The sequence below is a fragment of the Castor canadensis genome, chromosome 8, assembly GCF_047511655.1.
Source record: "Castor canadensis chromosome 8, mCasCan1.hap1v2, whole genome shotgun sequence".
NCBI classification, from domain to species: Eukaryota; Metazoa; Chordata; class Mammalia; order Rodentia; family Castoridae; genus Castor; species Castor canadensis.
Genome location: NC_133393.1, coordinates 137157241 through 137171604, shown reverse-complemented (window position 1 = coordinate 137171604; position 14364 = coordinate 137157241). Strand labels below are relative to the sequence as shown.

Here is a 14364-nt window from a genome sequence, read left to right as displayed (position 1 = left end):
TGCAAGCACAAAGCCCTAAGTTCAAACCTCAGTCCCACCAAAAAGATAAAGTTGTCTTATGTCATAAACATATTGGTTCACATTTTGTAGTAGTTCTCTCAAACTTATCTGACATTTTCTTCAATTATTTAAGCAGAAAAGACAGTTCTAAGTATATGTAACAGAGGCAGTACTCCACTTATGAATTCTTTTTTTTTAATTTATGAATTCTGAATGAAACTTTTTTTTTTTTTTGCCTCACTGGGGTTTGAACACTGGGCCTCATGCTTGCTAGGCAGGTGTTCTACCACTTGAGCCACTCTGCCAGCCCTGAATGAAATATTTCAAAGTTCATTTGTAGTATGCTACAGCAGAGCTGCATGCCAGTAGCTCATGACTGTAATCCTAGCTACTCAGGAGGCAGAGATCAGGAGAATCACAGTTCAAAGCCAGCTGGACAAACAGTTCGTGAGACCCTACAGAAAATACCCAATACAAAAAAAGGACTGGAGGCATGGCTCAAGTGATAGAGCACTTGCCTAGCAAGCGTGAGGCCCTGAGTTTAAAGCCCAGTACCACCAAAAAATAAAAACAGTAGAGATTAGGGCCCATGTTACATAAATGTTTAATTCTACAGTCATTTAACCAAAATTCTCATACATAGTTTACATGCTAAAATGGGTCCCAGATTCTAAGTAGGAGTTTTGATGGAATGCTCCCTCTCCCCTTTTCTTCTTTACCACTCAGCCTATCTCCCTTGTCTTCTTTCTCACCCTTTCCTCCTCTCTTAGTAAGTGAACTTGCCTCTTGCCTGCATATGGCATAAAAATTAAAAAGTTTTTCCATTTTTCTAATCCCCCTCATGTCACAAATAGCAATGTCATAAGCTTACTGGTTCAAATCTCCTAGCAGCCCACAGAGAGAAAAAGAACTTGACATGGGCTAGAGGAAGTAGGGGTGTGGGATCCAGGAAGCAGGGGAAAAAGGGCTCTAATGACTAGTGTCCAGAGATTAGAGGGTGAGGTAGTCAGGGAGGCTGAGTTGAGAGTGTTTATAAAGGGGACTCAAACATGCTTAACTTGTTCCTGTTATAGGGCTTTACCTGTCCTGTTTACTGTCTGTCTGGGAATCTTTTTCTTCCAAATCTGTGGCTCACTCCTTCACAGCTGTTCAAGTCTGCTCAAAATGTTACCTCTTAGAAAGATGGGAGTCTTCCTTACTGTCTAAGTTAGTTGACTTCTTCACTCTTGCCTTTCACCCTGCTTCACATTTTCTTTTGGCACTTATCGCTATCTAAAATTATACTATGTATTTGCTGATATATTTTTTAATTGTCTTTTTGTCCTTTAAGAGACTATAACTTGCTTATTCATCACTTAGAACAGCATAGTGCTCACTCAATTTTTATTGACTGACAGAATGAATTAATGGGGATAGCTTTATGGCTAAAAAGTGGCTGGACAAATAGAAGCTAATGGAAAGACAGCCTAGGAGCCAGATGAAGGAGCTGTCTGGACCAAAACTTCAGCCCTGGGACTGGGGAGTATCCTCTGTCACAAGAGTAGCCAAGAGATTATTTTTCCAAACATGTTGTAATCTGGGATTATCTTTGGTATAACCAAGATTGAAATAGGAGCATTTACCTCCATAAGAAAATATTATTTTAATGGATATTTCAGCTTTTACATATGGGCCATGTATTTACAGTGTAAGGTTATTCAGACAAGTGATACCATGGAAATGTGAATCATTTCACTAATGATTTGTTAAACTAGTTTCAAACATAGTACATGCATGAAAGGAGAAAATTGGATTTTAAGAATATGTATAAAAAAAAACCCTGAAGTATTCATACCATTTATAATTCAGAGGCTTTCTATCACCCGCCCCCTCTCCCCATCTGCAGACCTATTCTTCCACTATTGGTCAAAAATAGAGACTTTATTTTTCCTATGCTGAATTCCTGGCTAGGAAAAAATGATATTAAATATTTGGGGATCCTTGTTTTTATGTAGATGCCAGTTACTTTATTGGATCTGGTTAGAAAGAAATTTAGGAAGCTTCTACATAGAGAAAATCCAGATACCATACCAGGTGTTGATTCAAAGTTGTTCCTCCTTTGCCAATAATTGAGTGACTATTGTGGCCAAGTTTGCTAGAATGATGTCAAAAATGAGTATATAATGAATACATAATGTTATAAAAGGTGGTACATAGAGTTCTTCTCACGTAGATCTTTTCAGAAGCCCTGTGTTTGAGTACCTGGCTCTAAAGAAGGTGGAAACTTGGACTGGAGCTGTGGCTCAAGTGGTTGGGTGCTTGTCTAGCAAATACAGGCGCTAAATTCAAACCCCAGGACCTCCAGGAAAAAAAAAATAGAAAACTTTTTTTGTTGTTGAGACAGGATCTTACCATGTAGCCCAAAGTGGCCTCAAACTTGAGATCCTACTGCCTCTGCATCCCAAGTGTTGGAATTGCAGGTGTGCTCCACCATGCCCTGCTAGAATGTGAAAGCCTTTAATCTCTCATTGCTTCTTTCCTTCAATTATTAACTCATCTGCCTGCTGTTTTTTTCTCCTGTGCAGTGTGTTATCGCTTTTTCTGATTCCCTCAGATTCTTTTCCTTATTTTCTTGTTCCCTGACTCCCCTCCTATCTAGGGGAAGGATCAAATTTTATAGAGGAGCCTGAACCCCACCCCAAGTTAAAGAAACTCCATGATTCTTTTCATTCAGTGTCTTCTGGTAACCACTCTGATTCCTTAATTTAGAACTTTTTTAAACTTCAAAATATTTTTTAATGCAGATTTCCTAAGATTTTCATGTGGGAGACTAACAGCATAGTAGATATAACTGTGAGTGCTACTTACCTTTCAATTTAGAATCTATATCTTAGGGCTGGCAGAGTGATTCAAGTGGTATAGCTCCTGCCTAGCGAGCATGCAGCCCTGAGATCAAACCCCAGTACTACCAAAAACAGAAAAGAAAAACAGAATCTACATCTTTCAAATACTAGGAGCTTACAGTGAGTGCTGACCATGTGCCAAGCTACTGGAACTTTTCGTCATTAGATTTTCAGGACTCAGAGGTCTGCGCATGTAGGCGCCATTAACCATACCACACCTTATTGATGAAGAAATAAAAGCAGGGACCACATGACTAGAAAGTGGCTGATCTGGGATTTGAACCCAGGGTTGTCCCCTCCCAGGGTTTAGGGTCTCTACCACTACCTGCCTTTCGTTCTACCAGTGCTGTTCAATTTCAGAACATAAAACCTGATGTGTTGCTTTTGTTTGTTCATCTACTTCCCTTCTAACATCCCTTCTTAACATCCCAAGTCAGACAGATCAGAACTTCTAAACTTCTCTCTCAACAATGTACCCAATTGCCTGTACTCCTGTCTTTCTGCAACACTAGACAAAGCAAAATCCAGCTCTTAGTCCACACTCTAAGCCACCATTTCCATTCCAACTTTCAAGTAAGTGCTGTTAAGAAAAATTCTGTCCAGTTGGCACCACTGACATTTCTAGTCTCCTACTTCACTGAGGTACTCAGAATTATTCTGCAACTGGTGCATTTGTGCTTTCTCAGCTCCTTTCCCATTTCTCTTACCATCTATTTCAAATCTTTCCCCACTTCTCATGTATTCCACTCAATGTTTCCCCCAAACACTTCAGCCAACAGAGATTTCTTCTATTACTTTGCCAAGGAAAATGGACTCATTGTTTACTGACCTTTCTCAAGATCCTATCCTTGTATCTACTACACATTCACTTATAGCCACTTATACTATCACCTTTATTCTAATACCTCTCCTTGTGATCCAGGAGGACCCTGGATCTGTGCCCTTGGACTCATTTCCTCCCGGGCCCTTTTTTTCCTCAGTGTCCCCTTTCTTCAGATACCTTCTCCGCACGGATGTTATAATCTCTCCCTTGACCTAGCCTTGCCCTTTTATTGCCCAGTTTCTCACCTGCCCATCGTACACCCACTCTTCATTTCTGTACCCATTTAATCCTCTTCATCCACAGCAGCCTGGTCTTTGCCTCTTGAACTACTGAATCAGATGGCTTCACTGGCTTCCCTATAGTAGCAGTCCTGATCTTCTGCCACGTGGCACTCTCCGTCCTAAAAGTCTCCTTTCTTTGGCTTTATGAGCATGACTTCACCTCATTCCTTCTTAACATTCTTCTCTGTCTCATTCACAGGTTCCTCTTTACTCACCCTTTCTCTATTGGTATCCCTTAATACCCTCTCCTCTTAATTTGAGCCTCTTATTTTATTTCAAACACTGTAAATGTTTTCAGTTTCTACCCACAGGCAAATAACTCTCAGATATTTATTTTTAGCTCATATCTTTCCCCTGTACATCTAACTGCCTTTCTGAAAATCTCAACCAGGATGTTCCACACGTATCTTTAATCAAAAGCCTAAAACAGACTCCATCACCTCCCTAAATATGTTCCTCTTTCTCTATTTTTCTGAGTTGGTGGTAGTCATCCCACCTGGAAACTTGAGTGCTGTGCTGTTGTTAAATCAAGTATTCATGTGTATTTATGTACAATAAAAACATTTACAGTGGGGGAAGGGGGGAGAAATGACCCAAACATTGTATGCACATATGAATAAAAAAGTTTACAAGTTAAACTAGGGGTGGGAGTGTGACTCAAGTGGTAGAGCACCTGCCTGGCAAGTGCAAGACCCTGAGTTCAAACCCTAGTACCTCCAAAAAAACCAAAAACAATCCTCCCCCCAAAACCCAAGTTGCGCTGGAACTTTAAATATAAGTTTAACACCTTTTTTTTTTTCTTGTGGTACTGGAGTTTGAACTCAGGGCCTCATGCTTGCTAGGAAAGTATTCTCTCATTTGAGCCACTCTGCCAGCCCTGTTTTGCATTGGATATTTTCCACATAGGGTTCACAAACTGTTTGCCCAGGCTGGCTTCAAACCATGAACCTCCTGATCTCTGCCTCCTGAGTAGCTAGAATTACAGACTTGAGCCACCAGCATCTGGCTGGAGTCATTTTCGAGTCACTTTTCTCCTTAACTCCAAGAAGCAATCAGGGGTTGTCAATTTTACCACTTAAATAGTCTCAAACCTGTCCCCTCCTCTTTGACCCTTTTGCCTTGCATAACACAGGCCTGTATTACTTCTCAATTGTACTGTGGCAATGGGGTCCCACCTAAGTAAGGCTGCCTCCAATCTCCCTGCCAGCCCATTCTTCATACTGCATTAGCATGCTCCATCTAAAGTACAACTTCCAATCCTCCCTGACTGCGTAGTGGCTCTTTGGTTGCTAGATAAGGCCCTTCATGAGCAGACACCTAGCTCTCTAGTTTCAATTCCTGCTATTCCTTGACTGCAGTTTCTAGTACTTATCCTGAAACAGTCTTGTCTTCTCTACCCCTTTGTCTTAGCTAACACCTCCTATTTCTTTCTCCTTCTTCTTCTTTTAGGTCTGAGGATTGAACATAGGGTGTTCAACCACTGAGCTACACCCCCACTCAAAAATGGGAGTGAGAAAAAATGGCATATCTAAATCTATATCTATCTATCTGTCTATCTATTTATATCTGTCTATCAATCCATCTATCTGTATCTTTTTTTTCTTTGAGATCAGGTCTCAACCCACTTTGTAGCATAGGAACAGTCTCTGGTGACTACACTCTAAGACAACTCACAGCAGTGGAAAAGCACTGCTCCAGAATTCAAAATTCTTTGTGGTTTGAACATACCTCTAATTTATTAGCCATGTCATTTAAATTCTTTGTGTGTTTCTCTTAAAACTAGGCTAGTGGTTCCTTGCTTCTCTTGCCTGATGGAGTTAATTTGGAGATCAAATAAAATGATGTATACAATTAGATAATATATGTTTTACTTGATTGGGTATAAGAACTTTTGGAGGGAGGAGGGAGTACTGGTATTTGAACTCAGGGCCTTGTGCTTGCTAGGCAGGCTCTCCACCATTTGAACAGCACCTCCAGCCCATGTATGTGCACTTTTTCAAGAAGCAATATTATTACTCTGGCACACAGGAAATATGAGCATAGGTAACATTACATACCACATTTTTAAAATGTTAATAAGTGCAGCCTAGGGCCAATTTGGATAAGTGCATCTTAATTGTTATTTTTTTAAACTGCCTCTTCAATTGTACTTTTTTTTTCAAGGTTTCACAATTTGTCCCTTGACAGACAAGGAATTTGAAAAACAAAAGAGAGGGACCATTTAGTTTCTTCACCAGTTGGCTCTTAAAATTAATTAGTAATTCCATCATTTCTTTGAAACAAAAAAGAGAAATTACTCAAGAAATTTCAAAAACACTATCCAGAAGTGTTTTGAATTAATGTTTCCGATATAAGAAACTACAAATTTATAAATGTATGAACAGTTCTCCAGTGGTTTTCTCAAATTGCTATACTTATATTGCAGAGACAGGATAGTCTCCAAGCATCTTAGTGTTACCAAGTTTAATATATGTTAAAGATTTTAACTTCAAAAATGAATACAAGGAGGGGTTGGTGATACATACCTGTAATCCCAGCACTCAGCTGAGGCAGGAGGATTGGAAATTCAAGACTAGCCAGGACTATATAACAAGAACCAATCTCCAACTAACCAGCGAAATAGAATTGAAGTTAGTCTTCATGTGTATTAATTCACTTCATTATTATGCTGCTAAAATCACTTACTAAATGTGCTATTAGGAATCTAGTATAGTTACTTTTCTTACAATCTTTTTCCCACAGGAGAACATTTCATTCATGAGCTCTCTGATTAAAATATGCACGTCCTTAGGATAGAATATTATTTTCAAACTATTCCCTTAGGTTGTACCTTAACTGACTATGAAGCACTGAAATAGGAAAAGTTGTATAAATGAGAAGATTTACAAATTTCAAATTCATAAATATTTAAAGCCTTGATTTTTCCCTTTTTAATTCTCCTTTAGCCCACAGAGCATTTATGGTTTCTTTCTTTCCATCTTTTTTCCTTTCCTTTTCTTTCTTTCTTTCTTACCCCTCTCACTCTCCCTCTCTTTTTTTTCCCCTTGCTCTCTCTTTGCTTTTAAGTTGGCTAGTTTACTCTATGGTATCATTCTGTTAATGTGGCATAGGTTACAGATTCAATCTCTTACACAGAGTTACTCAGAACAAACATTCTTTTGTAATCTTAATTTATGTCACTGATCACAAGGAATGAGGAGCGTAGAACAAAAGTGAAAAAATATATTGAACTGATACCAGTTTTATTTTGTACAAAAACTTTATCAGCTGTCATGAATTTGAGTGCTCAGATTCAAGAATCTAAATTAGGGTCTGTGAAAAGTCTCAGACGGCAAAAAAATGGTGAACTTTCTGAAATTGTGGGCACTTTTGTGTGTATCTGTGCTTATGCAGTTTTCTAGGAAAAGGATTCAGCGTATCACCAGATTATCCATGGGGATTGTGACGTAGACACATTAAGAACCACGGCATTAGAGAAATACTAAGGTTCTTGCTGGGTGCCGGTCACTCAACCTGTAGTCCTAGCTACTCAGGAAGCAGAGATCAGGAGGATTGAGGTTGGAAGCCAGCCCTGGGCAAATAGTTCAAGAGACCCTATCTCAAAAAAACCCATCACAAAAAAGGGCTAGTGGGATGACTCAAGGTATAGGCCCTGAGTTCAAACCCCGTACCACATATACAAAAAAAGAAATACTAAGGTTCTTTATTGATGTATGTTTATATACTTTTCTACTTTTTGCTTTTACTGTGCGGATAAACTTTTAATCTAAATATTCAGATGTTATATTACAATTAAGAGCATTAAGCTGGATGACTTCTGTCTTTTCCCATTTGAAAAAAAAAAACAGCACAAAGTAAAAATTATTCTGTAACACTAAAAGATAAACTGCCTTGATCTGTATATGGCTATTTTTAGAGTTGAGAGAATAAAAATACACCTCCAGTGGAAGACTTGAGAGGGTAGCTCAAGAGAAACCAGAAAAATGTTGGAAACATGGAGTCAAATCCTCCTCAGTGGAAGAGTGGTGTCTCCTTACTGGGAAAGTCACCACATTAATGCCCAGTGTGAATCAGGTGGGAGGCTGCAGGTTGCTTTAAGGATATTACCCTGTCCTTGGATCTGCTGCTCAAAAAATTAAAACCTTAGGCAAGTATGTTCCTTTGGGGCCTCAGTTTTGTTTTGTTTTTAATTTTTTAAATAAAAATAAACATACATACATAAACATGTATTTATAAGACTGGACCAGAAAATATCAAAGGTACCTTCCAATTCTTTGGTGGCTGTTAGTCTATTTGTGAATGATGGGTTAATGAGGGAGAGCATGTGATATGCTCTGGGGTCAGAGACCAGGATCTACTTCTTAACTTATTTTGGTCAAAAGGAAATTATTAGCAAGTGGGCACCCTAAATAAAGGTAAAATACAGTTTAGACACAGTATAATTACTAGAAGCTATTCTGCATGTTTAAAATTTTATTATTTAAATGGAATGACATTACCTGCAGCATTCACTAATGGAGCTTATTTTGATCAACATATATATGCTACTGTTCAATTAAACTTGTTTACTAAGAAAACTTATTTTGACTAAATGGCTTTTGAAGATTCTCAGACATTAATTTCCAAAGAGAAATTCCTAGTCAGCAACTCCATGCCACCTAGTGACAGCTCCATAAATTACAGTTATTAGGCTTAAAAGGAATTAAGTTCCTAAGGGTAGTTGTCATTCGATTTTAGGCTAACCATTTTTTGGTGGGGGGGGGGGGGAGGAAGGACTTACATGCAAAGCATTTTTTTCCCTGTAGAAATAAATATCATCCAGCTCCATTCACTGAGAAGCTTACCTCCTGGTGGAATATAAGCAAATTTCCATGAGAATTTAGTCTCTATAAGGCTTGAGATATTGTTTAAACTTTGTAGATGATTCACAGGTTTAGGTATGACAAAGATTCCTTGCTTGACTAAACTTTAATCCTCCTCCAGAACCTTCTAAGCCCATCTGTGTACTTCCTTTTAAATCTTGTGTCAGCACAGAACCCTGCTAAATCAGTTTAGCAAGAACCTCCCACTCTCGATATCTGATTCTCCTTAATATCTGACCGATTTTCTTAGTCCTCCATCACTTCCCCCAGGGTGATGTCTACACACCATAGCCTGTCTTCAGCAAGAATCATGCTAGGGGAGTTTTTCCAGAATCCTCTTCACTACTGAGATTTCCTCTTCATAATTGTCTATTCACTGACCCAGTCTTAGTATATGGTGTGCTACTGAGACTGGGTAATATAAAGAGCAGAGATTTATTTCTTACAGTTCTGGAGGCTGTGAGATCAAAGGCCAAAGGTGTGCATACCTGTTTCATCATCTCACATTCATGATCCTTCTATGATTGGCTTTTCTAAGGATGGGACTATGACTTACCCAATGTATTTCTTCAGAATTATACTGTCTTGCTGCATTATCCCATGGCAAAAGGTAGATGGTAGATGGGCAAGGGAACTTGCATGCAGAGAGGAAGGCAGTCACAGTCCTTTATCAGGAACCCACTCCCATGATAACTAACCTCTTCCTGCAGTAACAACCTTACCTCTCAAAGGTCCCACCTTTCAACACCTGCACTGGGGATTAAGCTCCCAACAAATGAACTTTGGGAAACTCAGTCACATCACAGCAGATTTTCACCCTTCTTCTTGTCCATGAATTCCTACTTGCCTATGCTTCCCTCAGAGCTGAGCCCAGTGTCTCTCTCCCACTGCAAAATCCCACAGCAACAGCACCTATACCCATCACAGTGGTCCTGAAAAAAGACTTCCTTTAACAAGTATCACTGAATTTCTTTTTTGCCTTTGGCAGGTACTATCCATGTAAATAAAATATCTTCTAATTCATTGCTTCTCGGCCTTTTGGCTAAGATCAAGTGTAGTATCTGTTCTTATCAGTTTAAGATCTGATCCATCCTCTATCAGAGGACAATATATTAAATGGATTTTGGGACAGGGAGATGGAATAGGAGCTTGCTCTGTCCACTCCACACATTGACCTGGTATTTCAGTACCTCCAGGAATGGTGCACCCAAAAAAAAAAATCTAATTCAAAGAAATAAAAGTTGAAATAAAAATTTTCTCCTTTCATATAACTTAAATAGTGTTTAAGACCAAAAGCCATTCTGGTTCCCCTCCCCCCTCCTTTTTTTTTCTGGAAACCTTTCCTTCTGATTTATAAGTAGATTGGAAGTGCTTTGTATTGTGCTAACTGCTTGTATGCTAGAAAGATTTTTGAACATAAAAAAAAAATATTGGGAGGAAGGTGGTCCAAATAATGTATACACATGTAAGTAAATGCAAAAATGATAAAATAAATATATCAATCAAAATAATGAAAAAAACCCAAAATATTAGGGTTGCAGCCCCAACTCTGTCATTTAGCAACCCCATGACCAGTGATACCACCAAACTAACTCATTCATGACTGTACTAGTTCAAATAATTCCATTTATGGCAGGTGTGATGCTGGAGATATGAAGCAGGTAAGTCATGGTCCCATCCTTAGAAAAGTAAATCTAGTAGAAGGACCATGAACATGAAATTAACAGTATAGTGTACAGAAATTATTTCAGAACTCTATACACAACTAATTTCTTAAGGCTTGGGAAAGGCTTCAGAGGGGAAGCAATGGTTAGCTTGTTTTTGAAATCGGAATAGTAAATTGGTAGAGAGGGATTTGTGAGAGCTTCTCTATAAAGAGTAGGATATGCAAAGGGGCTGAGTTGATAAAGGGCATTTTATACATGATGTACATGCAGTTCCCTAAGGTGTGTATATGCATTATGAAAATTACACATATGCATGCATATATGCATATCACAACTGTATAAATATAGTTGCTGTTTGGGTTTTTTGTGTGGTGGGTATGACAGCCAATGTCCCTGATTAGCAGGGGTGTGGGTGCTGGAGAATAGTTATGCATGTGGCTAGAAATGTGAGTCCATAGAATCTTACTTTATCTTTGAACAGTAAGAAGCAGGACATGATGATCTAGAGGGTTTTGTTTTGTTTTGTTTTCAAAGGTGGGGGTGGATATTTTTGTTTTGTTTTGTTTCTTTTTTGAGACAATATCGCACTATGTAGCCTAGGCTGGCCTGGAGCTCATGATCCTCTTATCTCAGCCTCCCAAGGGCTAGGATTATAGGTGTATACCACCATACCCTGCAGTGATCTAGTTTTAAAAGGACTTATGTGGCCCCAACTACTCAGGAGGTGAAGAGAGGAAGACTGGGTTTGAGGACGACAGCCCAGGGAAAAAGTCAGTAAGAGCCTATCTCAAAAGCAAGCCAAGCATAGTGGTGCACACTTTAATCCCAGCTACTGGGTAGGCAGAGGTAGGAGGGTTGAAATCCAAGCAAAAGCATGAGACCCTATTTGAAAAACAAAGCATAAAGGGCTGGGGAGGAGGCTCAATTGGTAGAGTGCTTGGTACTTGCCCACCAAGCACAAGGCTCTGAGTTCAACCTCCAGTACTGAAAAAAAAAAACCAAGTACTTAAGTGGCAACAGTGTGGAGGAGAAAAATGGTGGAAGAATTAAAGACAAATGGAATAAATGATTAGAACCGGGAAAGTACAACCTAGAGGATTCTGCCTTTGTGGTTGAGAGGAGCGTCTACACAATCCTGAGTTTTTAATTCTTAAGATGACATTAGCTGAAATAGGAAATAGCAGGCTGAGTTCAAAGGATAAAGGGCTTAGAATGAATTTAACTTTCATATGCTTATAGTGAGGTGCTAAGAAAAGCTAAGTCAAAGGTGTGGTAAAGTCAAGGTTGGTGGCACAGGTCTGTAATCCTCATACTCAGGAAGCTGAGGCAGGAGAATCAGGAGCTCAAGGTCAGCTACGTAGTGAGACCCTGCCCCAGGAAAAACAAACTTCAGAATTAAACACACCTGTGTTTGAGTTTCATGTGACTTTGAAGTTACTCATCCTTTTGAACCTTGGTTTTCTCATTCTCCAAATGGGGTTAATATCTGATTATTATAATTAGGATTGTTTTACAACACATGCACACACACATTGCCTGGCACAATGTCATGTATTTTACTAAGTACTATTGTCCTTCACCTTCTAGGTCACTGTTTCTCAGTGTGGCCTGGGTCCACCTACACCAAAATTATCTTGAATGCTTGTTAAACAATGAAGCCTTTCCAGACCTAATGAATCAAATCACTGAGATGAAACTTGAAAATCTGAAATTTACCTATCTCTCTGTAGTTATGAGATGCATAACTTAGGTTAGTTAACCTATATGCAAAGACTTCTTTTAATTATACAACTGCTCACTATTTTTTTTTTAGCACTTTCCCTTAGGTTAATAATTTGAAAACACCTCTCCTCATTCAAAAAGAACATGGCACTTCAAAGTGTATATCCAAAGTATTAATGGATGTTTCTCTAATTATTATTATTATTATTATTATTATTTCCTTGACACTCACTACCGTAGCCCAGGCTAACCTCAAACTCTCCAACCTGCTGCCTCAGACTCTCAAATACTGGGATTACAGGCTAATTTTTCTAATTCTTAAAGTGTAAGTTCAGAGTAAACTAAGTGCTTTACAGATGGGTAAAGGATGCTAAAAACTAACCACTAATAAATGAATAAAAAAATTATTAGGAGCTAGGTGCTTAGTGGCTCATGCCTGTAATCCTAGCTACTTAGGAAGCAGAGATCAGCAGGATCCTGATCTGAGGCTGGCCGAAGCAGGGAGTTTGCAAGACCCTGGGTACAGTGGCACATGCCTGTCATCCCAAGCTACCCATGATGGAGGCTGAGATCAGGAGGATCACAGTTCTAGGCCAGTCTGGGCAAAAAAGTTTGTGAGACCCCATTTCAATGGAAAAAAGCTGGATGTGGTGTTGCATGTCTGTCATCCCAGCAACAGGAGGATGGTGGCCCAGGCTAGCCTGGGGAAAAAGTGAGACCCTATCTCCAAAATAACCAGAGCAGAAAGGGCTGGAGGCATGACTCAAGCAGTACAGCACCTTCCTGGCAAGTATAAAAAAAATTAGGGGCTTGAAGGTGTGGCTTAGTAATGGAACATGTGCATGAGGCCCTGCACTCAACCCCCCAGCACTAGAAAAGAAATTGACAAAATGCTAGAATTGATGCTTTAAAAAGATATTTTGGGGATGCAGCTCAGTGGTAGAACACTTGCCTTGCATGCATGAGACTCTTGGTTCAATCTCTAGCACTGAAAAAAAATTTTTTTTGGTAAGGCTATTCCTTATTCTCAGAACCTAATAGAAGATATTAGGCAGGGGCATGTTTGGGGAATGCAGCTTTGAGGATGACAGTATTGTTTGTTCAGGATGACGTCCTGACAAGTCAAGAAAAGCACTTGTCCTCTCCCCATCAAGCACATTACCTTGAAACTCTAGCAGTTATTTGGTCGCAAAACTTGACACCATCACCATCTTCTTGCTACGCTCTCCCTAGACTATGCTAGTAACCAGTATCACAAAAACACAGTCACTTCGCAATGCTGTAATATACAACCAGATTAGGTTAGGAAGGACTCAACCAGGCTTAACCCATTATAATCGAAATAGGGCTGGAATGGACAGCTCTTTTGCCCAGCATGTGTCTTTTCACCTCAATCTTACTTTGGGGAACTACCTTCTTTCACTCTAGGCCATGTTAGGATTGTCAAAGCACCTGAAGTCATAGAATATGCAGATGATCCTGGCTAGGGTAAACAGGATGAGCACAATGATTTAATTTAAGACAGAAAATACAGGAGCTATTTTGATGGCAGGGCTTTAGGTCTGTCCCTCGGTTTCTCTAACCTAGATTCCTAAAGTTAGCCTAGTTTTATCCTTCCTCACACTGCTGGTCCAGCTTTTTCTTAGATTTTATAAGTTGTCTTCTGTCCTGATAAATTTTGATTTGCTGAAAATAGCCCAACTAAGTTTCTACTGTTTGTCTCACTGGATAGGTGGGCTTTGTCTCATGTGGGACAGAAATCAAATGGAGGGGGGGGGGGAGGAAGAAGGTAAGGGACTATTAAGGAGGGGGTGAATTTGTTCAAAGCACACTGCACACATCTATGGAATTATCACTCCCTCCTACTATCAATATATGAGATTCTAAAAAATTCTGAAATCCCAAAAAAAGAAATCAAACAGTGACTCATTCTGAAGCAGAAGCAAGAGGTTTTACTGCATGAAAGAAGTATAGCAGGCTCTTCCACAGACAGAAAAGCCCAAGTAATAGGTATTCACAGAGTTAGCAGCAGGCTACCCCAGGGGTAGAGTAGCTCCTAACTTTCATGTTATGAGAAATGGTTTGAATACTCATTCCCTTTCTGAGAAAGGGTTTGAAGCGAGGCAC

The 14364-nt window shown here is 39.4% G+C and overlaps 1 non-coding gene across 1 annotated transcript; it reads left to right on the top strand.

The window, feature by feature from the left end:
• Window positions 1-9870: 9870 nt before the first annotated feature.
• On the top strand, window positions 9871-10060 carry LOC141425972 (U2 spliceosomal RNA). Its single transcript, XR_012451097.1, has one exon. It is a non-coding gene; the product is annotated as a U2 spliceosomal RNA (small nuclear RNA).
• Window positions 10061-14364: the final 4304 nt, after the last annotated feature.